The sequence below is a fragment of the Vulpes vulpes genome, chromosome 3 (assembly GCF_048418805.1).
Source record: "Vulpes vulpes isolate BD-2025 chromosome 3, VulVul3, whole genome shotgun sequence".
NCBI lineage: Eukaryota > Metazoa > Chordata > Mammalia > Carnivora > Canidae > Vulpes > Vulpes vulpes.
The window spans coordinates 30,952,732-30,977,581 of NC_132782.1; the positions used below are offsets into that span (position 1 = coordinate 30,952,732).

The window sequence follows — 24,850 nt, forward strand, 5'->3', positions numbered from 1 at the left end:
TGCTGCAAAGTGGTAAACTATGGGCCTTTTAATGCAAACTAATGATTCCTGTTTTAAGGGTGTCACGTATTATACCAAAGCCTGTCCTTATTTAGAGGTAACATTCTTTATAAAATGTTTTAATTTGCTTTTTAGAGCATGATTTGCTTTGAGAAAATCTAGTTCAGTGAAAAATAAGAAGCATTTTTTAGAAGGATAATTCTTATACGTAAAGATGAAAATAAGTGAGGGAGATTAGGATTCCCTCTAATACGTGCCGTGTGTGAAGAAATGGAAATGCCTGAGGGACCGAAGTTGGCAAGTCACGAAGCTCAGGTGGTACGGGCCACCAGGTAGGTGGCTCGACGGCCTCGCCCGGACTTTCTGATGGGACGTCGACCCATGCCCGCAGCCAGCGCTGTGCGGTGACCGCATCCCCGGAGGGGGAGGGGTGTCTCCTGGGGATTACTGTTCCTTACTGTTCCCAGATTGCAAGGAACGGAAACTGGTTCTGGATTCCTTGAGCCATAAAGGGCAGCCCGCTGAAGGGCTGGGAGTCCGTTGGCCGAGTCAGAGGGTACTGAGCCGGACGGACAGTTGTCAGCTCAGAGCGGAGCCAGAACTGCCCGGGCCGTGGCCAGAGGGTCCCCGTGGAGCGCCCGCGGCCCGTCCTGCGTGGTGCTCTTCGCCCGCCTGCACAAAGGGCCTGCGTGACTGGCTCAGAATTGTTTGCCCTCTGCCGGCACCCCGGGCCCTTGATGGGCAGTTCTCTGCAGACTGTACTTGCTGAGAGGATAAGTTCCCAAAAGGCACTTCCAAGTTTTGAGACCAGGATGGGGACTGAATATGGGGCAGTAAAAGCAGTAGATGTTCGCTAAAGCCCTTCTTCAGAACCGTCGTTTGAAAGCCAGCAAACTCCAACAGCAGCAGTATCTCAAATAATAAAGATTTTGCAGGGAAAATGAACATAGATTAAATAATAGAGTTGCTCAGGTTTCAGTAGAAACCTACTATTATGAAAAAGTCATTCTCTTTTACGCATGTTTATTAATTGCCTGTCTTATGTCGATTGCTGTACTTAGCAGTGAACCTGAAACTTTGAAGGAGTTGGTCCAGAGAGAACCGAAATACAGCAATTCATATATTGTAATAATTGTAAGATAAGAGGCGGGTTTCCTAGGGCTCCCATAACAAAGAGCCACAAACTGGGCAGCTTAAACCAACAGAAACCCTAGAGCCCAGAAGTCGGAGATCAAGGTGCCTCCAAAGAGTCTGGAGGAAGATGCTTCTTTGTTCCTTCTAGAAGCTTCCTCGACTCGTTGCCGCATGACTATGTTCTGGCTCCATCTTCTCTGCATGGCTTTCACGAGGTGTCCCTGTCTGTGTCCTCTTCTCTCTGCTTCTCACAAATGTTCCAGTCATTGGATTCAGGGTCCATCTTAAATCCAGAATGATTTCATTTCTGATTACATCTGTAAAGATCCTATTTCCAAATAAGGTCAATGCTGAAGTTCCGAGTGAACATGAATTTGTAGACCTGCTGCCTCACCTACCATAGGAGGGTACAGGTCCCTGAGCCTGTACTTGGGGTGCGCTAGAGAGGGTCACTGAAAGGACACAATGCCTAACCTAAGGGTGACTGTTCAGTCTGGAGGAATGGGACGTACGGGGGACCCTGCAAGCATTTATGAAAAAGCATCGTTCATTAGAACTCAAAGCAGTTCAGGACAGCTGGAGTGAAAATTACCCAGGGCCGGATAAGGTGTGGACAGGAGCGGTGATGGCGAGGGAGTTAATGGGACACACAAAGAGGGAGAACGTGAGGAATCTGACGTTCTCCTGCTGCAGTTGGCACCGTCCGAGGGTGTGAAGCAGGTGAGCCACCGCGTCACATGTCTGTTCTACGGAGACCACTTTGGGGGTGTGGTGTAGAGACGCAGAATATTCTAGCGATGCTGGGGGAAGGAGAGCTAGCTGGGTGACTGTGCAGTCATGTGGGTCTGAAATAATAGGCTTGGTGAAGGAGAAGCTGGTAGGGACGAAGGAAAGTAAATGTACTCCTGGTGTCTCGAAACGTGGAATTGCTTTCGTGTGGATTGTAGACAAAGGATGGTAATAGGAACCAAATATGATGGCCCAGGGTGCTCACGTCCGAAGACTACGGGTGACGGCTGTAGGTGCTGAGATTGGAAATGTGATGGAGAGAGAGGCAGACGGAGAGGGACAGGAAGGCAGACGGAGACTTGGGAACAAATGATGGATTCAGTCTGTATATTTTCAGTTTTGATGCCGTAGCGCTTCTCAATGAGTACGTTCAAGAAGCAATTTTCTACACGGGAGAGGTGCCGCGGAGTAAGGAAATACGAGCACATAAATGGTACCTGACTTTGTTGAGTTATCTGAAAAAAAAAATATCATTCCTATGTCCAACAAAGGGATATTAGGCACAGTGAAATAGTGACATTTAGAAATAATATTTATGTGCCACTTGTTGCAACATGGATGGACCTGGAGGGTGTTAAGTGAAGTAAGACAGAGAAAGACAAATTACCTTATGCTTTCATTTGTAGGTGGAATCTAAGAAGGCGTTAAATGAACAAACAAAACAAAATAGGACCGGAGGGATAGACAGAGAGAATTAACTGGTGGTTGCTGGAGGGGAGGGGATGTGGGTCCGGGGCAGAATAAGTGAAGGGGATCAAGAAATCCAGGCTTCCAGTTATAAAGAAAGAAGCCACAAGGATATAAAGACGGGGCAGGGCATAGAGGCAATATATTGAAATGAGTGTATGGTGACAGATGGTGGCTGCGCTCACCGCCGCGGTGAGCTTCCCATAACGTACGTCCAGTCGCTAGGTTGCACCCCCACAACTAATAGAATACTCAGTTACACTCCAGTTATAAAGGGATATCCAGCGGCGTAGGAAAAACCCGTTACAAAATGCGAACAGAACCAAAGTGAAAAGAACAAGACTGGGACACGCAGCTGTCTCTACAGCAAGATCTCAACACGGCCTGGCGACCTTTATTATTTTTCGTTCTTTTTTTTTTTAATTTTTTTATTGGAGTTCAGTTTGCGACATATAGCATAACAGTGCTATCCCGCCAAGTGCCCCCCGTCAGTGCCCGTCACCCAGTCACCCCCACCCCCCGCCCTTTCCACTACCCCTTGTTCATTTCCCAGTTAGGTGTCTCCCATGCTTTGTCACCCTCTCTGAGATTTTCACTCATTTTCTCTCCTTTCCCTTTGTTCCCTTTCAGTAATTCTTATATTCCCCAAATGAACGAGACCATATAATGTTTGTCCTTCTCTGATTGACTTATTTCACTCGGCATCATACCCTCCAGGTCCATCCACGTCAAAGCAAATGGTGGGCATTAATATGAAATACTCCAGTGGGTTTCAATGCTAGCAGTGGCTCCTTCTGGGTGAATTTTAATTTTTTTTCGTTTTTTTTACTTTTAACTTATTTTTAAAGTATAGTGCGTCTAATGAATTAAAGTATAATACACGGCTTTTATAATCGGGAAAAAATATGTTCTTTAGGTATATTTTAGCACCCGAAATAGAATTCTTATAAGGCAGTATTTCTAAACATAAGTAGGTGATTTCAAGGATTGGGTATCTTTTGACTTTAGGAGGAAGAAGAGTTGTGAGTAAGTAAAGAATTCCAGCCCCGAGCCAGGTATTTCATAAAATACCTTGAAATATATATGGGGATGTGGATTGTTGTATATCCTCAGCTTGGTTGAGTAGCCATTGGATAAATCAGGGGAAAAATTACTACTTTTGAACAAAAAGTAGGAAAAAAATGCACAAGGGAAGCATTTTTCACTTAATTTTGAAAACCGTATGAGTGAAGAGCAATTTTAACAAAACGTAGAAATAGATTCTTTTATGTAAGTTGTTGCCAGTAATCCCAGGTTACCTTATGTAAGATGATTAGACAACATTTCTGTGCAGATTTTACTAATTTCTGTAAGACTGGAGTGGTATTTAGATTTCTGGAATGCAAAGTTAGAGCTTTAATATTAAATCTACTTTATTATCCCCGAAGGTCGTGCTGCGAGAACAGAACGTTTTTGCGTGTTCTTTTTTTTCCCCACCCAGTTTCGGGATATTAAACAACTGCTCCATTAACACATCCCGGATGATAGGAAGATGCAATTAAAACTCTCAAAGCCATCTTCAGGCTATTTACTTTTTTTTGGAGTTACTGAGAGATAACACAGGGTAATTAATGCCACATAATAATTTTAATAAAAGGCTGAATGCTGGCTGGTACCCACAGAAAGGAAAATTATTTGACATTTGTGGGGGAAGTATTCTTTCCTTTCAAATTTCGACAATTGCTTAAATAGCACTGTTTGCCTTGACTCATCAATAAACTTGTTTGCTAATTCTAACCCGGGATGAAATATAAAAATTTCGCTTTTGAAGGACAGTTCAAAATTCAGTTATACTTTGACTTGTTAATGGCTATAATTTAAGTAGGTCCTCTTTTAACTATTTTTAAAAATAGTTTTGAATATGCTTAGTAATAGATATACTAGAGATAAGTTTCTTGGTTAATTATTTTATAAGAAGATACAGATAATAATTATGATAGAAAAGGAATATGAGCTTATATTTCATTTATTTCAGTAGGATTTTGACTTGTTCAAAGCAAGTTTTGATTTTTTATATTATATAGTTAGATTCTCCCAAGAATATTTTATTTTATTTTATTATTTTATTTTATTTTATTTATTTTATTTTATTTTAATTTTTTATTTTTTTAATTTTTTTATTTTTTTATTTTATTTTATTTATTTTATTTAATTTTATTTTATTTATTTTATTTTATTTTATTTTATTTTATTTTATTTTATTTTATTTTATTTTATTTTATTTTATTTTATTTTATTTTATTATTTACCCACCAAGGAATATTTTAGAGGATTTGTCCTATGGAAAATTTGACCCGGTTAATACTGTAGACCGGGGATTCCAACCGGCAATATGTCTGCTTGGAATTCATAGGCCTTTTCTTTTTTTTCCCCCATTCTTAAGTGGAGTTTTCTAAACTCCTGAGTCATCAAAAATCTGCCACAGGCTCCTTAGCAGCGTTGATCATTTTAGTAATAATGGCCAGTACTCGCCGTCTTACGGGGTGTGCGGGGTGTGCGGGGTGTGCCCGGCTGTCTATACTACGGAGCACGTCTAATCCTCACGTGGATATTTTTAGGTAAAGAACTCAGGGTACAGATGGGAAGCCTCAGGCCCAAAGAGGTAACGGGAATCCGCCAAGGTCACCGGGCAGAGATGGGGTTGGAGCCCACGTGGACTCTATTTTACCCACTCTACCGCAAGAAGAAGACGTGGGTTAACGTAAGAGGACGTATTTTAACCCAAAACTATCAAACCGCCTCGTCAGTGCTCCCCTGTCGCCTTGTGAGACAGCCCGGCCTTCAGCTCCACGCCGGCCGGGCCGATCTCATCGTCCCCCACGCTTCTCTACCTCCCACCCTCCTCATCCTTCCTCCATTTCAAGTCCCTTAACCCTGTTCTTCTACCTCATACTCAGTTTTATAGTTTTACTTGCATGTTTTCTAGCATGTGTCGTTACAAAGAGATTCCGAGGAGACCCCCTTTAGTAGAGAGCATGAAAACAGCGCCCGAGACACTTCTGTGCCCTGCGTCAGCACCAGTGCGGGCAGCACGGTGAGTTTTCAGAGTAATGAGACTATTTTTTTTTTTAAAGATTTTGTTTATTTATTCATGAGAGACACGAGAGAGCGGCAGAGACACAGGCAGAGGGAGAAGCAGGTTCCCTGCAGGGAGCCTGACGCGGGACTCGATCCCGGGACCCCGGGGTCACGCCCTGGGCCAAAGGGAGGCACTAAACCGCTGAGTCATCCAGGGATCCCCAGTAATGAGATTATTAAAAGAGCATTTGATACCCCGTTTTATCATGTACACTTATACTTGACATTAGATTATATTTTGGGGAGAAAATTATAGATTTTGTGTTCCTTATGATAAGCCTCGCACACGTAGTAATAGCCTACTTACAACAGCCTCAAATTCCTGGATAGAACAAATAATGACTATAATTCAGCCCAGAACTGTGCTGGAAAATAGAGAACCCCCAGGAAGCCAAAAAGTATGAGAAATTTGGGGGAAAGGACTCAGAGTCAGTTTCGGTCTATCGGATTTGAAACCGCAGCTTAAGCCTTGCACGGTGGAGGGCGGTTGGGGGGTGGTGACCCCAGGGGGCTCCCTTGTCACCAATGGCAGGTTCCAGGCCCACAGGAGCCTGGTGTTGGGATGAGCGAGCTGCCTGGCCGGGGTGGCACAGGGCTGGGGGTGCCCTGGGCATGCGGAGCCCAAGGACGTGGCATCGGGGCACCGATGGGCCCACGAGGTGACCCAAGGACAGCGAGGGGACCCTGGCTCCCACTGCCCCTCCGAGCGCCGGGGCTGAGGACCAGCTGGTGTCAACTGCGTGGGTTGGGGGGTTCGCCTGGACCCACAGGCCAGTGACGTCAGCTGCGTGGGAGCCTGGCCCGGGCCTCGGTGACACTGTAGCCACGTCACAGCGTAATGAGCAGTGCTTCGGCCTGAGAGTCCGCTGTACAGTTGACACGCGAGAGACTCTTAACCATTGGGAATGGAGGTGGAGGACGAAGGTTATTATCACAGTTTTAAAACAAGTCACTTTTTGAAAAGGCTCTTTTTTAAAAAATTCTATTTGGTATAATCCTTTTAAAAAATCATAGTATTTAATTTTTATATGATAAGGTGGCCAAGTGTTTCAGTGCTAAAATTGTAGGGAAGATTGGAATTTCAAATGGTGTAATGACCCACAGTTTGTTTGTTTATTTATTTAGATTTTATTTATTTATTCATGAGACACAGAGAGAGGGAGGCAGAGACACAGGCAGACGGAGAAGGAGGCTCCATGCAGGGAGCCTGATGGGGGACCCAATCCCAGGACCCCGGGGTCACGTCCTGGGCTGAAGGCAGACGCTAACCCACGGAGCCACCCGGGCGTCCCAGATTTTTTAACGATTTGGCAAAACCTAATTAAATAGGATTCCTTTTCATCTTTAACAGATATTTTATAACAGTTCCCCCCTTTTACTGGCGATCAGCCCCATTCCACGTTTATTTTATTAATTTTTTAAAACATTTTATTTATTTATTCATGAGAGGCAGAGAGAGAGAGAGGGAGAGGCAGAGACACAGGCGGAGGGAGAAGCAGGCTCCATGCAGGGAGCCCGACGTGGGACTCGGTCCCGGGACCGGGGTCACGACCCGGGCCGAGGCAGGTGCTAAACGGCAGGGCCCCCTGGGCTGCTCCCATCCCTCATTTAATCGGGAGCCCCCAACGTTCCCCGGTCGCTGTGAGCTGTTGGGCGGGATCCCAGCACCAGTGGTGTTCGGGGGAGGCTTGAGCCCCCCACAGTGACTGATTTAACACGGGCTCTGAGCCTGCAGCTGGCCGGGTAGGGGATCTGTTCCTTGCTGGAAGGGCGGCGCTGGCTTCCCGGAGCCCGACCGTCCTCCGGCTCCACGTGGACGTCCCCCTGCCGCTGGCACCCTGACCCTGCCCCGCGCTTGCCTGCCTCCTGCCCTTGCTTTCGGAGGACGCTGAACCCTGCCCCAGGTTGCAATGTCACCGTGTGTCGCCCGAGCTGGAGCCCCAGGCTTCCGGCTCCTGCCTGCGTGTCCGCCATGAGCCCGCGATGGCGACAGGCCCGTCCACGTGCACACCCAGCGCGTCTGGCCCGTTGGGTCGCTGGCCCAGGTGGGCTTGCCGGGCCTGACGGGCTTCCTCAGGGCCTCACCTCCGTCCGTTGCATCTACTGCGCCTCCGTCCGTCTGGTCTGCGCTTGACCCCTGCTGGCCCGCGTTCAGGTCCCCCCTGCCACCTTCCACCCGGACACCGCGTCCCTTCCTCCCCGTAGACCCCGCTCTGTGTCTCAAGCTGCAGCTCGAACATCGCTCCCTTAGGCACGAACATCGCTCCCTTAGGCACGGCCCCTCCGCCCCGAGCTCCCCTGGAACATGCCGCAGGGCACTCCCCTTCGAGCATTTCTCATTCTCTGTGCAGTCACCTTTTCCCCGACGTCCGTGTGTCCTGGGAGCGTGTTGGCAACACCAGGCCGCGCACCCTAATCCCGTCGTGTTCACGCGTGCAATGCGGTGTCATCAGCAGCAGGAGTTTGCAGTAAATGTCTCCTTTGTAAAGATTTCCTTGCTTTAAAGGGGGCGGCAGGGCAGAGGGAGGGGGAGACGGAGAGAAGCGAACTCCCTGCTGAGCGTGGAGCCCTGCTCCGGCTGGACTTGGGCTCGCAGCCCCGAGATCACGGACGATCCCGAGATCATGACTGGGGCTGAAATCAAGAGCTGGAGCCCCATGGCCCAGGAGCGCACCTCGGAGCACGCAGGCTCAGGCCTTGATCCCAGGGTCGTGAGTTCAGGCCCCGTGTCGGGCTCCATCCTGGCACAGAGCCTGCTTCACGGGGAAGGAAAGAAACCTCGTCGCTACTTTCAAAGATGGGCTATTTTTTGAGAGACTCACGTCGATCCCTTTTAGGTATGCTTCGGACTTTGAAATGTCGACTTTGAAAGTGAGAGAAATGCGTAGTTTAAAAATCTATGCGGTCACCGTAGGCGCTAATTAGGACCAAGTGTCAAGATAACCCTGTGGGGGTAAGTGGTGTTACATAAATGGGTCATTTATATGATTTTCGTTTATTATGTAAGTGAAATTTATTTTAATGCATTAAATACAGTAAGTAAATACTGTGTTCATGTTTTCTGATTGAATTGATTGGTCTTTTTTTTTTTTAAAGATTCATTTATTTATTTAATTAATTAATTAATTAATTTTATTTATTTATTCATGATAGACATAGAGAGATAGAGAGAGAGGCAGAGACACAGGCGGAGGGAGAAGCAGGCTCCATGCTGGGAGCCCGATGGGGGACTCGATCCCAGGACCTCGGGGTCACGCCCTGGGCTGAAGGCAGGTGCTATCCGCTGAGCCACCCAGGGATCCCCAGATTGGTCTTTATATGCTTCTACTTGGTGACCAGCTTTTTTTAGGTCTACTCAAATCTTTGTCATTTTCTTTGCCAAGAAGCTGCATGAATATACATTTTTAATTGAAATATTGGCTGCAGCCATGTAAGCATTAGACAAATCATTTTTAGGACTCATGAGTATGACTCTAGCCGGGAGGCACTTATTCTAAATCATGACATTCCACCAGTCTTCATGGGAAAACTAATAATTTGTGCGTTTTTTAGAGCTCCGTTTAGCAAGAGCTGCATGAAGGATTCCAAAGAGAAGATGCTTGCCCTCTCGGAGCGTTCAAAAGAACGCTGAGGCTTGAAAGGCTAACTATGTCGGTAGCTTGGCAATTCCTCCGAGAACTCAACGCTATTAATCATTAAAAGGCTTTTTATGATATGTCAGGGGCTTCTAATTTTGTGCTATTCTAAAATCATATTTCTGACGGGAAGGTGATTTCAATTTCTGTGTTTTTGAGTCCATGTAGATTTTTTTAATCACACAAATGACAGAAATAGTTCCGGTCTTTTCGAAAAAACAAACCGCATATGATTAGAGTAATTCACAATTTCTTAAGTGGAGTTAATTTGCACGGCTGTCTTATAATTAGGAACAGGACCCGAACAGTGAATGGGTGGTGTTCAAGGGCCTCTTTCAGGTCCTTTGTAACAAACTATGATGTTTAGTTTTACGGAATAATATTGCACCAAGAGCAAATGTATGAGCAGTGGGATAAGTCTTGGATTACAGTGTCTAAGGATGACTTTTAACAGTATTTAAGAACTTAGGGAAAGTTCACTCGTTTCATTTTGCAGCCCCAGAATTACTTTACAAATAACTGAAATTCCTTGCGATAGACTACAGTGGTCCTGGGAATTTTCTCCATGTGGTCCTTTGGAGCCTCTGATAAACGATGAATCTAAGGAAATTAATAAGCGTAGAGGGCACATTTGGGGGACTTTTTTTTTTTTCTTCTCCAGATTATAGCGTGGAGGCTACAACAGTTTCTGTGTCTCCGGGCTCGCTAGAATGATGCTCAATCATTCTAAAATCTGTTTCATCTCCGTAATAAGGCGACTCTATCCCCAAGGACTATAGGGCTGTATATACGTGTCTGTGAATTGTCGGCCAAATGCTGGAAAGCTTTACGGAAATTCCTGAACATTGACCGCTCTCAAGGATCCCATGGTAATTTGTAGAGTGTGACCCTTACTCTTCTGTCCTAGCAAATATCAAAGAACCGTGACTCTGGATGAAATGTTATAACACGCGTCCCCATCGGCTGTGAGTGTGGAGCAAACCAGAGGACGAGGTGTGTGCATTTGCAGAAGGAAGGCACAGATGGGTGTGGGACATGCCCTTGGGAAAGGTGTAGACGCCTGGGATGCACGAGAGCTCAAGTGATGCCCGTTTGCTGGAGGCCGGTCCGTGTCTTCTTTCACAAGAGCCCAGCCCCTCCGGTTCAGAGGCATTTCCATGGTTTTGCAGAACGTTGACACTAAACAAGATGCCCCGGGGCCGTTACAGGAACATTGTTGATTCACAGAGTCCTTTTTTGTAAAAAAAAAAATTTTTGTAGGAATCTTTTATCTATTCTGTGACTACTTAATAATGAATAATAATTGATAATGGAAAAGGCAGGAAAGTAAATCATTTAGAGTAACGTGGGAAATAATACTTTAGAATTTGTATTGCAGGGGCGCCTGGGTAGCTCAGTAGGTTAGGCCACGGACTCTCGACTTCAGCTCAGGTTGTGCTCTTGGCATTGGGATGTGGAGCCTCCATTGGGCTTCTTGCTTAGCATGGAGGCTGCGTGGGACTCTCTCCCTCCCCCTCCGCCCTTCCTCCTCCTCCTCCTCCTCACTGTCTCTCAAATGAATGAATGAATGCATGAATGAATGAGTGAATATATGTATTACTGTATCTTTCCAGAATTTTCTGTTTTGTTTTGCAAGCATTGCTTTCCTCTTTAAGATTAAACTCATTGGGAAGCCCGGGTGGCTCAGTGGTTGAGCACCGCCTTCAGCCCAGGGCCTGATCCTGGAGTCTTGGGACCGAGTCCCATGTCGGGCTCCCTGCATAGAGCCTGCTCCTCCCTCTGCCTCTGCCTATCTCTCTCTCTCTGTGTCTCTCATGAATAAATAAAATCTTAAAAAAAAAAAAAAAAGAAAGATGAAATTCATTTGGGACGCCCAGGTGGCTCAATGGTTGAGTACCTGCCATCAGCCCAGGTCATAACCCCAGGGTCCCAGGATCGAGTCCCGCATCCGGTTCCCTGCATGGAACCTGCTTCTCCCTCTGCCTGTGTCTCTGCCTCTCTCTGTGTGTCTCATGAATAAATAAATAAAATCTTAAAAAAAAAAAAGAAAAAAAAGACGAAACTCTTTCTGTGCATCTTTCCTCCCTTTATTCTTCCCTTCTTCTTCCCCTTCCCCTTTCCCTCTCTTTCCCCTTTTTCTTCTATTTTTCCTTTGGTTGGCGGTAAGAGGCCCCTTTTGAGGTGATGGAAACGTTCTATAATTAGATTATGATAATGGTTGCACAATTTTGTAAATATTCTAAAAAACAAACGTTGAATTGTGTATTCTAATATGAGTGAACTCTGTGGTATTTAAATCATAGACCCAGGAGGCTGTTTTTTAAAAAAATGAAATGCCAACCGGAGGTTAGCTAAGGTGACTGGAATAAATGAAGCACAAGGACAAGAGCCTAAGCTTATCTCAGATTGATTACAACAAATCACAAGGCTCGACACTCTCAGGACCCAATTGGTGTGTCCTTTCAGTTCTTAACAATCTGGCGCTTTTTAGTCTTGTGATGGAGGAGATGGCCTGACAATCAGAAAATTGGCATCACTCGCCACTTTAATTCACCTACATCAATTTGTGGGCTTTGTGTCCTACATCCTGAAGGAGGGAGACTGACAGTGATGATTCAGAGACAGGGTTTGCCCTTTATGAAGACAAGCCACAGGATAGCAAGCGCTCGAATATACAGTATTCGATTGAAAAGTGAACAAAAAGCACACAGAACGCTTACTGCATTTAATCAGATATAGTTGGGTAAATATATTTGAACATTTGTTTTTAAAGTCTGGTAGGCTTTATTCTTTCTTAAGTAAATGCCAGATCACAATGGCGAAAATTGGGGTTTTGAAAAAAAAATTATAATTTCTGTTTCTGAGAAAGTTTTGAGTGCTTGTAAAATAGTCTTTGTCTACCTCAGGAAACGTCAAGATCCTTAACGGTCAATCTCTGTTGTAGAACCAGGACGGTGAGAATCCACGCAGATTGCAGGTGGTGTTACCCAAATGCAAGGTTGTTTTGTGGGTTTTTTTTTTTAAGTTTTCATTTAAATTCCAGTTAGTTAACACACTAATTATTAGTTTGGTGCAATATTAGTTTCAGTTGTACAGTGTAGTGACCCAGCACCTCTGTACAACACCCAGTGCTCCGCGCAGGTGCCCCCGTGAGCCCCATCACCTATTTCACCCCCCACCCGCCCCGTCTGTAACCATCAGCTTATTCTCCATAGTTAAGAGTCTGTTCCTTGGTTTGCCCCTCCCTCTGCCTTTCATCTCCCCCCTCCAGCCCCTTGCAGTGTTGCTCTGTTTTTACTGTTTTGTCAAAGCGGGGTCAGTTTGTTTTTGCCACCTCATCTTTCTCATGACGACAGGAAATTCTTTTTCCCCGTATCTCTTACGGCAGGAAGCGTTGCTTTTTAATTGACTGTGAAATGTTTCACTGGGAACACTGGAAATTTTAAAGCATGGATTCGTAGAGTATGAAAAATGGTAATGTTGCATTTTTGTTCAAACTAGTGCTATTAGCTAGAATTACTCAGTAGTTTCTTTGTCCCTTATTTGTATGCCAGACGTTTTCTGCACACTCTAGATTATTGGAATAGCTCAGGTAACCTTTATTAGCAGGATAGATGACACATTTTAACAGTTTTTTTTTTCCACTGCTAACTATACAGTAGTTAGAAATAGCAAAAAATACGTCACTATTACCATGTCCAGTGAATTGGTTCATATTTGTTTAATTTTGGTATCATTTAAAAAAAATTATTTACGCTCCACTTAAAATCCCTATTCTAGTAAAAGATCAGTGAATCTAATCTCAATGAAAGTGTGGTTTAGGGGATCCCTGGGTGGCACAGCGGTTTGGCACCTGCCTTTGGCCCAGGGCGCGATCCTGGAGACCCGGGATCAAATCCCATGTCGGGCTACTGGTGCATGGAGCCTGCTTCTCCCTCTGCCTGTGTCTCTGCCTCTCTCTCTCTCTGTGTGACTATCATAAATAAATAAAAATTAAAAAAAAAAGAAAGTGTGGTTTAGTGGAAGTTTGACTTTATGGAAACAACTGCTTAAAATAATAATTTTAATTTCTAATTTCACCTCCTTTTTGACAAAGAGTTGTTCCTTGAAAGAGGAGCTTATATTTCCCCAATAGGTAGATTTTGAATTAGTAATAAATTTAAATCAACCTTACTCCTGTAAAAATTATGAAATTTTAAGTATGTGGAGTCCAACCTAATGGAGTCTGTATTTTAACATGGAGTTTGTGTGTGTGTGTGCACGTGCGTGTACATGCGTGACTGTGATGTGTGTGTGTTGGAAGAAGGTTTTAGGAATTAATACAATGATAAAATGTCAACATGCCAAACTAGATTTCTTTTCTTTAGTACATTTTTTCACTAGAATTTCAGATTAAAAAGGTGAAGGGTAATCACCGCCAACCCTTTGTTGTTGGCACTTCCATCTACCCATTCTATCATTCATCATTCAATTAAGTGTTCTTTGAGTATCCAGTATGTTATATTTTGGGTTAAAATCATCTATTAGGCACGGTTTTTGGCATTTGAGAATATTTTGGTTTAGTAGATGGAAGCATAAATGAATAATTTCAAATAGTGTGATGGAAAATATATAGAGACTTATACCTAAGGCAATGACCATTTTTGTGAGAGTGGAGCACTCAAATCCATGCTTAATATGGGAGAAAGCTTTCAAGGCAGAGGGACAAACAGTTCCAAAGAACGGAGAACTCAACGTAAAAGACTGGAACATCAAATTTTAGAAATAAAATCCTAGGTACTTCTTGCTTTCATATGGAAAAACACCTTAAGTAGAGCTAAGTAACTCTAATTTATTTTTATTGAAAAGTGATGATCTTTTCTTTCTTTATAGCTTTTGTGTTTCTTCTATGTCAAGAAATTCAAAATTTTAGATAATTTGTTCACAATGTAGATAAACAGTGAATAACCTCAGGTTGCACTGTTATTTTCTTGAACTTTTCATTTCTTTTTAAGTTTACTTTTTTATCTGTTGTTTGCTATATCCTCTAAATATTATATTTCTTCCTCTCAGAATTCTTGAAATTCCTTTTATACTTAAGTACAGAATTTATTAGGTTTTATTTAATGTGCTAATTAGTGATGATTATCTTTTAAAACTTAATAAACTCAAGTATAGTGATTGGTTAATTTCTAAAGACAAATTCAATACTTGTACAAGTTCATATGTCAGTATATGTTTTCATATGCATGTAAATAATACACATCCATACCACACCACACACACACACACACACACGTATAATTTACATGTATAAATTCATAAACTCATTTCATTCTTGGAACTAAAAGATAGCCCTACCCTTCAATCTCCTCCTATACTAAAATTGTCTTAGTCAAGGTGTTTTATTTATTAACTGGCAAGCATGAAATTTAGTAATAGAAATTTATTTGCAAATTGCTTCCCACTTTATATTATGAAAGTGAAATATTTATTAATTTAATTGAAATGTGTGCACATCTACTAAAAAATTCACTGAAACTAAGCTGGTTCCTTAAAAAGATAGTCAAAATTGACAGACCTTTAGCTAGACTTACCAAGAGGAAAACAGAACTAAAAAAAATAAGATAAAATAAAACTTGAGAAATGTTATAATAGATGTGATAGAAACACAAAGGATTATAAGAGGCTACTATGGACAATGTCATGCAACAAATTGGACAGCCTAGAGGAAATGGTTGGTTACATTCCTAGAAGCATATGACCAGCCAAGGCTGAATCATGAAGAAATAGGAAATCTTGAACAGACTGATTTCTCATAAGAACATTGGATCAGTAATCAAAAGCCTATCAACAAACAAAAGTCCAGGACCGGATGACCTCTCACTGGTGAGTTCTAACAAACATTCAAAGAAGAGCTAATACCGGTTCTTGTAAAATCTACCAAAAACAGAAAAGGAGGGAACTCTTCCAAACTAAATTTATGAGGCCAACAGTACCCTGATACGCAGACCAGAAAGGGATATCACAAGAAAAGAAATTTATAGGCCAATATCCCTGATGAACATAGATGCAAAAAAATCTTCAACAAAATAGGAGTAAACCAAATTCGATAATAGATTAAAAGGATCATGCGCCATGATCAAGTGGGACTTACCCCAGGAATGCAAAGATGGTTCAGCATTCATAAGTTCGCCCAAGTGACACACCCTGTTAACACAACGGACGATGCACATCATATGATCATCTCAATAGATGCAGAAAAAGCATTTGACAAAATCCAACATCCACTTATGATTAACAACTCAACAAAGCAGGTGTACGGGGAACATACGTCAGTATAATGAAGGCCAAATATGACAAGTCTACAGCTAAGAACCCAGTGGTGAAAGCTGAAAGCTTTTCCTCTAAGATCAGGAACAAGACAAAGATGCCCCCCGTTGCCACCACTATTTAATATAGTATTGGGATTCCCAGCCAGAGCAATTAGAGGGTGGAATAAGCATCCATATTGGAAAGGAAGAAGTAAAACTCACTATTTGCAGATGACACAATATTGTAGATAGAGAACCTTAAAGGCTTCATCAAAAAACTGTTGGAGATAAACTCAGTAAATTTGCAGGATATAAAATCATATGCAAAAATCTGTTGCATTTCTATATAGCAATAATAAACCATCAGAGAAATTAAGGAAACAATCTCGTTTACAATTGCATCAAAAAGAATAAAATACTTCGGAATAAAAATTTAATGGAGGAGGTGAAAGACTTATATACTGAAAACTATAAGACAGTGAAAGAAATTGAAGACAGAAATAAATGGAGGAATAAATCCATGTTCACGAATGGGAAGAATTAATATCGTCAAAATGCCCGTACTACCCAAAGCAATATGGATTCAGTGCAATCCCTATCAAAATTCCAGTGGTGTTCTTCACAGAGGTAAAACAAACAATTCTAAAGTCTGTAACCGCAGAAGACCCTGAATAGCCCAAAGCAGTTTTGAGAAAGAAAAGCCGGAAACATTATGCTCCCTGATTTCAAACTCTATTACCAACCTATAGTTATTAAAATAATATGATATTGGCCTAAAAGAGACCTATAAATCAATGAAACAATAGAGAGCCCAGAAATAAACCCACATAAATAGGGTCAATTAATTTATGACAAAGAAGCCAAGATCATGCAATGGGGAAAAGACCGTTTTCCCATCAACAAATGGGATGGGAAAACGGGACAGCCACATGCAAGAGAATGAAACTGAACAATGCACAAGAATTGACTCAAAATGGATTAATGACTTGAACATTAGACCTGAAACCATAAAACTCGTAGAAGAAAACATAGGCAAGTAAGCTCCTTGACATAGATTTTGGGGATGATGCTTGAATCGGACACGAATCTGAAGGGAGCACAAGCAAAAATAAGCAGGTGGGACTATAGCAAACTAAAAAGCTTCTACACAGCAAAGGAAACCAACAACATGAAAAGCTAGACTACTGAATGGGAGAAAAATTTTCAAATGATATATCTGTTAACATCCTAAATATATAAAGAACTGGTACAACTGAGTACCAAAAACACAATCTGATGAAGAATTGGACAGCGGTTCTGAATAGACATTTTTCCAAAGAAGATGTAAAAATGGCCAACGGGTGCATGACCAGATGGTCTACATCCTTGATCCTTAGGGAAGTGCAAGTCAGACCCTCAGTGAAATAATCACCCCATTACCTGTTAAAATAGCTACCATCAAAAAGATAGGAAATAACCCATGTTGGCGAGGATGGGAGGAACAGGTCCTCTTGGTGATGGGAACGTAAGTGGGTGCAGCCACGGTGGAAAGCAGCATGGAGGTGCCTCAAGAAATTAAAAATAGAGCTGCCCTACGATCTGGGTATTTATGCAAAGAAAATAAAAATACTAATCTGAAAATAAATGCACCATTTACAACGGTGAAGATACAGGAACGCCCTAGATGTCCATTGATGGATGGATGGATGGATGGAGGGATGGATGGATGGATGGATGGATGGATGAAGAAGACGTGGTGTATAGACCCACACAATGGAATATTATTCAGCCACAAAAAGGAATGGGATTTGCCGTAGGTGACAACATGAGTGGACCTTGAGAACATCGTGCTGCGTGAAACATGTCAGAGAGAAAAGTGCCCTATGACTGACCTCTCTTATGTATGTGGAATGTTAAATCTCTTAGAAAGCCAAGCTCATAGATGAAGAGATCAGACTGGTAGCTGCCGAAGGCAGGTGTGGGGCGTGGGGGAAATGGGGCAAGTGGATCAAAAGGAAAAGGAAATGCAAATAAATAAATAACATTCAAATTAAATAGATAATTTCAACGAACTATTATTGATCGATAATCCACTTCAGGTACGAATTTTGATTCGAAAAGAATCCATGTAGCGCATTAAAAAGAAACGGTCTCCACCATTACGGAAGGCCCCTTTTTCTTTCTCTGGAACGCACAGCCTGTGGGACACGGTGCGGCTGTCCTACCTCGCGGCGCGTGCGAGCGCGACCCTGTGTGACGCGCCGTGTTTCTCAGCAGCTCCAGTTTCCAGACTCCCGGGCTTCTCAAATATCTCTTTGACCTCCTTTCTGAGAAACGTCCCCCAGACGACAGGTTGTCCAAAAATCAGCTGGATGCGCGGGTTCATCTTTAGACCTAAATCGTCTGCTTTTCAGCAGGCCGTGAGGAGCGCGGCTTTCCCTGGGCCCTTCCAGCTCCTTCGCAGCGCCGGGGGTAAAGCAGGGTCCCATTCCAGCAGCGGACACTGGCTTTTTGAGAAACTGTGCTCAGGACGTACTCGACTTTTCTGCAGCGCTAGAGCCCAGGATGATATTATTTATCCCGTTTTAAAGGTGAGCAAATGTCTTTATTCATTTGAAATAATTAAAACTATTTGTAGAAACAGCCCATTCCCAATTTGTGGTACTAGTGAACTAAATTTTTTTTTTTTAAGGGAACTAAATTGTATTCTAGACAATATATGGTTTTCAATATATGATTTTAGGCCTCGTAGATAATAATATTGAGAATCAGAACCTGTTTTTATCTATTCCTAAGGTAGTATTTATACCTGCTACACAAATATACCGTCTTCATCACTTTTTTAAAATTATTTTATTTTATTTTTAAAAGATTTTATTGATTTGAGAGAGAGAGCATGCACATGCATGAGTAGGGGAGGGGCAGGGGGAGCGGGAGAAGCAGGCTCCCCGCCAAGCAGGGGGTCCAACAAGGGGCCTGAGACTGCGGCTGACTGAGCCCCCAGGCGCCCTTCTTTAGCATTTTTAAATAAAACAGTAGATTCTTCCAAAGATTCCATGATTATGACCTGATTGCATTTTAAGAATATCATATCCTGGGGACGCCCGGGTGGCTCAGCAGTTGAGCGTCTGCGTTGGGCCCAGGGCATGACCCCGGGGTCCCGGATCGAGTCCCGCATCAGGCCCTTGGCATGGAGCCTGCTTCTCCCTCTGCCTGGGTCTCTGCCTCTCTCTCTCTGTCTCTCATGAATAAATAAATAAAGTCTTTAAAAAAGAAAAAAATTTCCTCCCTGCTGTAGCTGGCCTATATCAATACTTCATTCTTTTTAATGGCTAATCTTGCATCGTGTATTTATACCATATTCTGCTGGATCGTTCACCCACTGGTGGGCATTTGGCGGTTGTCTATAAGGCTACGCGAAGCATTTCGTGTCCCAGGTACTTGAGTACCTGCTTTCAATCCTTTTGGCCCAGCTGCAGGGTCCTGGGGTTATTGTATGTTTAGCTTTTGAGGACACGTTTTCTCAGTGGTTGTACCATTTTACATTCTCACCAGCAGTGGACAAGGGTCACAGTTTCTCTACGCTCACCAACCCTTGTTATTCGTTTTTTTTTGTTGTTTGTTTTTGTTTTTGTTTTTTTAATTATTGCATTGGTGATTCCTGTGGGTGTGAGGAGTGGGTGTCTCACGCTGTCTTTGGTTTGCGTTTCCTGGTGATTGATGATGCTGAGCATCTCTTTGGGTGCTTGTTGGCTATTTGTAGATCTTTGAAGAAATGTCTATTCAGGTCATTTGACCTTTTTTTTTTTTTTTTTTTTTTTTTAAGAGAAGGAGGCAGAGAGAGAGAGAGAATCTGAAGCAGGCTCCACGCCCAGCCCGGGGACTGGTTGGGCGGCTTGATCCCACAATCCTGAGATGACAACCTGAGCCGCCATCCAGAGTGGGACCCTAACAGCCTGAGCCCCCCGGGTGCCCCATCGACTCTTATTTATTTGGGTGGTTTGTCTTCTTATTGCTGAGCCCTTCTGTGGTGGCGTTGAAGGCCCGCTGCCAGCTCCGTCATCGTCTCTCCAGTGAGTTGGTCTGCCCGAGCGTAGTGAGGGAGGGCCGACTAGAACGCTCCCGGGGTTCTTGGCGTACAACCAGCTGTTGGGGGCATGTTCGTATTTCACAACTATGGACTCCATTTAAAATCCTTCGTTTCGGGGGATCCCTGGGTGGCTCAGCGGCTTAGACCCTGCCTTTGGCCCAGGGCGTGATCCTGGAGACCCAGGATCGAGTCCCACATCAGCTCCCGGCATGGAGCCTGCTTCTCCCTCTGCCTGTGTCTCTGCCTCTCTCTCTCTCTCTCTCTCTCTATGTCTATCATGAATAAATAAATAAATCTTTAAAAAATAATAAAATAAATAAAATCCTTTCTTTCCACTTATTTTCTTCGGCGGGCCTCTGCCAAAGAGCAGTCGTCGGGGATGCCTCGGGCCTAGATGTTTAAGTGTCGGGGTTGTGAGCTTGGACTTGTGAGCTCCAGCCCCGTGTGGGGCTCACCCCTGGGCGCCGGGTCGCTTAGGATTGTCTGTCTCTCTCTCTGCCCCTCCCCACCTTCTCTCTCTCTCAAAAAAAAAAAAAAAAAGGGTTGTTGTCTAGACTTTTATTTCAATTTCAATTTTTTGTTTTTCACAAGCACCTTGGAGTTTTCACTTAGGTTCCCAAAGTGGTTATTTTTTTTTTCTTCTTTTCACTTTACATTTCACTGGAATGTGACTAGAATATGTGTTCTTGTTGATCAGTTTGGAGACTTTGCCCAAGTATACAATGTTTTATTCATATATACATATTTTTAAATCTTTTTTTTCCATTTTTTTAATTTTCATATTCATTGTGTTCCATTGTGCTGGCTTTCTTCTTTGAGGACTCCTCTGATGGATTATTGTTTTGCATTTTACATTTTGAGACTTCCTCTCAGACCCTTTGTGTCCTCGTTTATGTATTTGGGGAAGAGGAGGGGCGGAGGGAGAAGGAGAGAGACTCTTAAGCAGGCTCCATGTGTCTGGGCTTGACCTCATGACCCTGAGATGCTCACCTGAGCCGAAATCAAGGCTGATGCTTAAGGGACTGAGCCACCCAGGCGCCCCTTCTCTTTCCTTTTTCTTTTCTTTTTTGTGTTTTTTTTTTTCTTCCCCCAAGAAGAGACCATCCCCTTTATTTTTTTTTACTTCAAAACGCTTCCTATTTTTCTTTTTCTTTTCTTTTTTTTTTTTTTTTTTTTTTTTCATAGCATGACAATCGTGTTTGCATTTTTTCTGGCTTACTTTTCCTTTCTGAAATTACTTTTTCATTTATTTCTAAATTTCCTGAGTTCCGTCTCCTAATCTCTTGGGTTTTTCTAATTCTTGTTGATGTTGTCTTTTCATAGCTTCAGTTATTTTCTCGAGTTCTCTTGGCTCATTTTGAAAAATTAGGCTAGAGTTTTCATCTAATGTGTTGGCAAGGCTTTTTGGCATACTTCGCTTCTACGGGTGCTAATTCTCTCCTCATCTTCTTTTTATTTTCTTATTATAACTTTACATGAGACTCCAACACAACTCCTCTCCCATTTTGAATTTTTGTCTGAGGTTAGGCTTGCTGAAATTTTGAACAAAAGCAGTGACTTACAGTATCTCTTCTAGCTTCACAGCCTTGACACTTTTTATTCTGTGGTTTTCCTGAAGAGACAAAGAATAGCTTCATCCTTTCAGGTTTATCCTGGCTCTATCCTCTCCCCTAAATTTTTCCGGACTTCTTTATTTAGTCGCCGTTATTCCCGTCTATCTCAATTCGTTTCTAGTCTCGGAATTTATCTTTCACGGGAGACGTCAGTGTGTCGCTTTTAGGGATTCCATTTGCACCGTCATTGGGAATCTTCATTTCTAGTAATGGCAAGATGATAGAAAAATTCCTACGAATCAGTCCCCAGATGTATATTGGGACTTTACCGTGTGCTTGGCATGTGTTAGGAACTGCAGGAGGAGGGAGAGGCACCGGGAGGTGTAAGAAGTGGCCTGCATCCTGGTTTGCTTACCGGACAGCGGACGCGTCCAGGTAGCATTGAGAGCCCTACTGGGACAAGGGGCCACCGTGTTCGCACCCCGCAACCAAAGCTTGGAGAGGAACGTAGTACCACTGACATGTACGTCGTACTTTAATGTTTGCAAACACTTGCCCCAATGTTTGACCCTTCCAGATCCCTGTATTTAGGAGAAACCACAAGATTTCTCTGATTCAGTTTTAGTTTTCTACACGTAGGATAAACGGTAGGTCGGTGTCAGGTCCTGTGTCAGCCTCTTACGTGCTCTTTCATCGCATCCTAATTGTAAAGTAAGTGGTCATTATGACCTTTAAAGTTTGGGACGCTGAGCCCGAGGAGGGTTGATATTTAGCTTAAATCACTCTGAATTCTGTTGCTGGGAATGAAACCAAGGTTTGCTTTCCTCCAAATGCAGGGAGTGCTCCTGCCGGTTTTCCGTGGCGCTGGGAACCCTCCAAGCTCTTGCTCAGACTTGGGCCCCCTACCTGGCATCTGGGAACCTCTGCAATGGGTGTTTGCATTCAGGCCCAATGGTCCACCCACATGAATCTACTAGAAAGGTAGCTAAAAGGGAAAACCTGTTAGATAAGGCCCCGTTATCTCTATCAAGGTTAAGCCAAATGATGGAGAAGAGAGAAGCCTGAAGCTCTCTGGGACCTTGAGCCCAGTGCTGGCCACCGCTGTCTTTCCATCAGCTGTGGTTTGGTTAAATAAGTCAATAAAGTTCCTCCTTTGCTTCTTTAAGCTAGAATTGATTTTTCTCTTTTTGGATTTTTGAAGAGCCCTGACCAATAGAGCTTTGTAAGTTTAAAATAACGCAACCGCCCTAATACGGCTTCTGTTTACTGAAGAAGCAAACATTTTGAATTAGATTTTACAGCCCTGGGTTGACAGTTTAAGATCGCTGGTTTTCAAAAAACATGAAAAATAGCCTTTTTAAAAACTAGGTGAAAATGTCAAATGTCAACTAATAAAGATGTTATTTTAATTTTAGAATGCCAGTAAAATTATTCTGTTAATAATTACAGAGGTTAAATTCTTTGGGTGCAAGGTAAAATAATGGACACATTTGGAATTAAAACAATGGTTGGTAGCATTTAAAATTTAGAAGTAAATGTCCAAATTAATTTTCTTACCATTGATGTTTGTGAATAAAATATAGAGATTTCATACATAAATACCATTTTCTGTCCATAAAGTAATGTGGCTACTTTTCATTGTTATTTTGGTCTTTGCTTCTAATTTTTAGTCACATTTGGTAAACGGAGGTAAGGCATTGGGTCCTTAGGTCATACAGAAAGTCATTAACATTAATTATTAGTCACATTCTGGACATTTTATAAAACGAAGAGTGAAGGATCAGTGTTAAACACAGTGGCTACCATTTTGCCATAAGACAAAAAAAAAAAAGGTTTGTGATGGTTATGACTCTAGAACCTAAGGTGTAAAGCAAATATAGAATTAAAATAGAGTATTTCTCACTGAGAATGGTATTGTATCCATTTATAGCCTTAAAAATTTAGATTACTAACCTGGATACAGTTCTTTGAAAGTTCTCTTTTGTTTTTTAAAAAAAAAAAAAAAGATTGATTAATTTAATGTTTTTTTCCCCACTTATACGTTCCATGAAATATTTTGGAAAATGTGTAGAATGTATAAATAAAATTCAAACTTGAATGGAAAATAGTAATATTAGCTGAAACTAAGAATAGTGAGAGTTTTTAGTCCTAATTGTAGCTGAGAATGAAATTCAAAGTATACTAGGAAGTCATATTCTAATCATAGTTACTTATTCTCAGAAAGGAAAAGTCAAATAAATGTTTTCTTCTTTTCTGAAAGATACTTCTAGAAAGACATTTAAAAATCAGTTGTGGCGTTTCATTGTCTCTCCTCGCGTCCCCAGGCAGCCCCGATGCCTTCCCCGATTCTCTGTTCTGTGTAGGCCCGGACCGCCGGTGGCCCAGGCTAGTGCAGTCCACCCTGGATCGCCATATGCCTTGTAAACTCTGTTTATTCAAATGATCCTGTTCTCTGCCGCCAGATTAATATCGATAAAACAAACAAAAAAAATAATATTGATAAAACACACTTCCTTGATCGACACCCAATACCAGTATTTGTCAAAGTACTTTTTCCATCCTAAATTTAATCGGGAGAGCTGGCTGCCCCATAGGGCTAACCAAGAGTGAACTTCTGGCTCACTGCAACCTCACAGGCCCCGGCGGCTGCCCGGGATCGCACCGCGTGGCGGTAATTCACGAACGTGCCCGCTCCCCTCCGGGTCAGCACAGTCCGCACGCAGCTGAGCTCGTGGGCCCGCGTCTGGCAAAGGCCACCCTCGCGCTTGCTTCATCAGAAACAGCCAATGCGTTTTTATTGAGACTGCAAGGTTGTGCGTTCCCGGTTGGCAAATACTCCCTGTGTTGGCTGCTGGGATGTGGACAGAGGCTACAACAATATCCCGTACCTTTCTGCCTACAGCTGACATTATCCTACAAAATATTTCTTTTAAGGATCTTGTCTAATGATTAGTGGATTTTGAATTCCAGAATTGCAGGATACGAAAGAATTTCAAAGCAGACTCCAGCTGATTAAGTCACCTGCTACTTTTCTGATGTTAAGAGTCTCATGGTTTTGTCAAATTTGTGATAAAATATAACTCTCCAGTAGTCAAAGACCGTAGGGTTTCCACTTCATGCAGAGCGCGAACTCCGAGTCTCCTAACATTCCTAGTTTAGGGATCCCAGCCCCTATCTTGTCTCCTGCTTTGGCTGGTGCACAAACCTTGAGGTTTATTCCACTGTACCTTCAATTTTCCATTCCTTCCTCAGGCTCCTCTCTCGTGCCATCTATGTAGGTCCTTCAATGGATAAAAATTTAAAAAGGAAAACAACAATAACAAAAAAAAAATGAATTAAGATTTGTTTTAGGGGATCCCTGGGTGGCTCACAGCAGTTTAGCGCTGCCTTCGGCCCAGGGTGTGACCCCAGGGTCCCGGGATCGAGTCCCGCGTCCGGCTCCCTGCATGGAGCCTGCTTCTCCCTCTGCCTGTGCCTCTGCCTCTCTCTCTGTCTGTCATGAATAAATAAATAAAATCTTAAAAAAAAGAATTGTTTTAAAAAGACATTAAACACAGACAAGGAAGACGCAGG

General features: G+C 42.8%; 1 protein-coding gene across 20 annotated transcripts in view; it reads left to right on the forward strand.

Moving 5' to 3' along the window:
* GULP1 (GULP PTB domain containing engulfment adaptor 1) overlaps positions 1-24,850 on the forward strand; it is a 219,999-nt gene that overhangs the window by 83,983 nt on the left and 111,166 nt on the right. For 3 of the 20 annotated variants that reach the window (XM_072752132.1, XM_072752131.1, XM_072752145.1), the window contains exon 3: positions 5,576-5,683. The exons of the other annotated variants lie outside the window; for them this stretch is intronic. The gene's annotated coding sequence lies outside the window, so the exon portion shown is untranslated. The remainder of the gene's footprint in view (positions 1-5,575; positions 5,684-24,850) is intronic. 20 annotated transcript variants of the gene reach the window in all.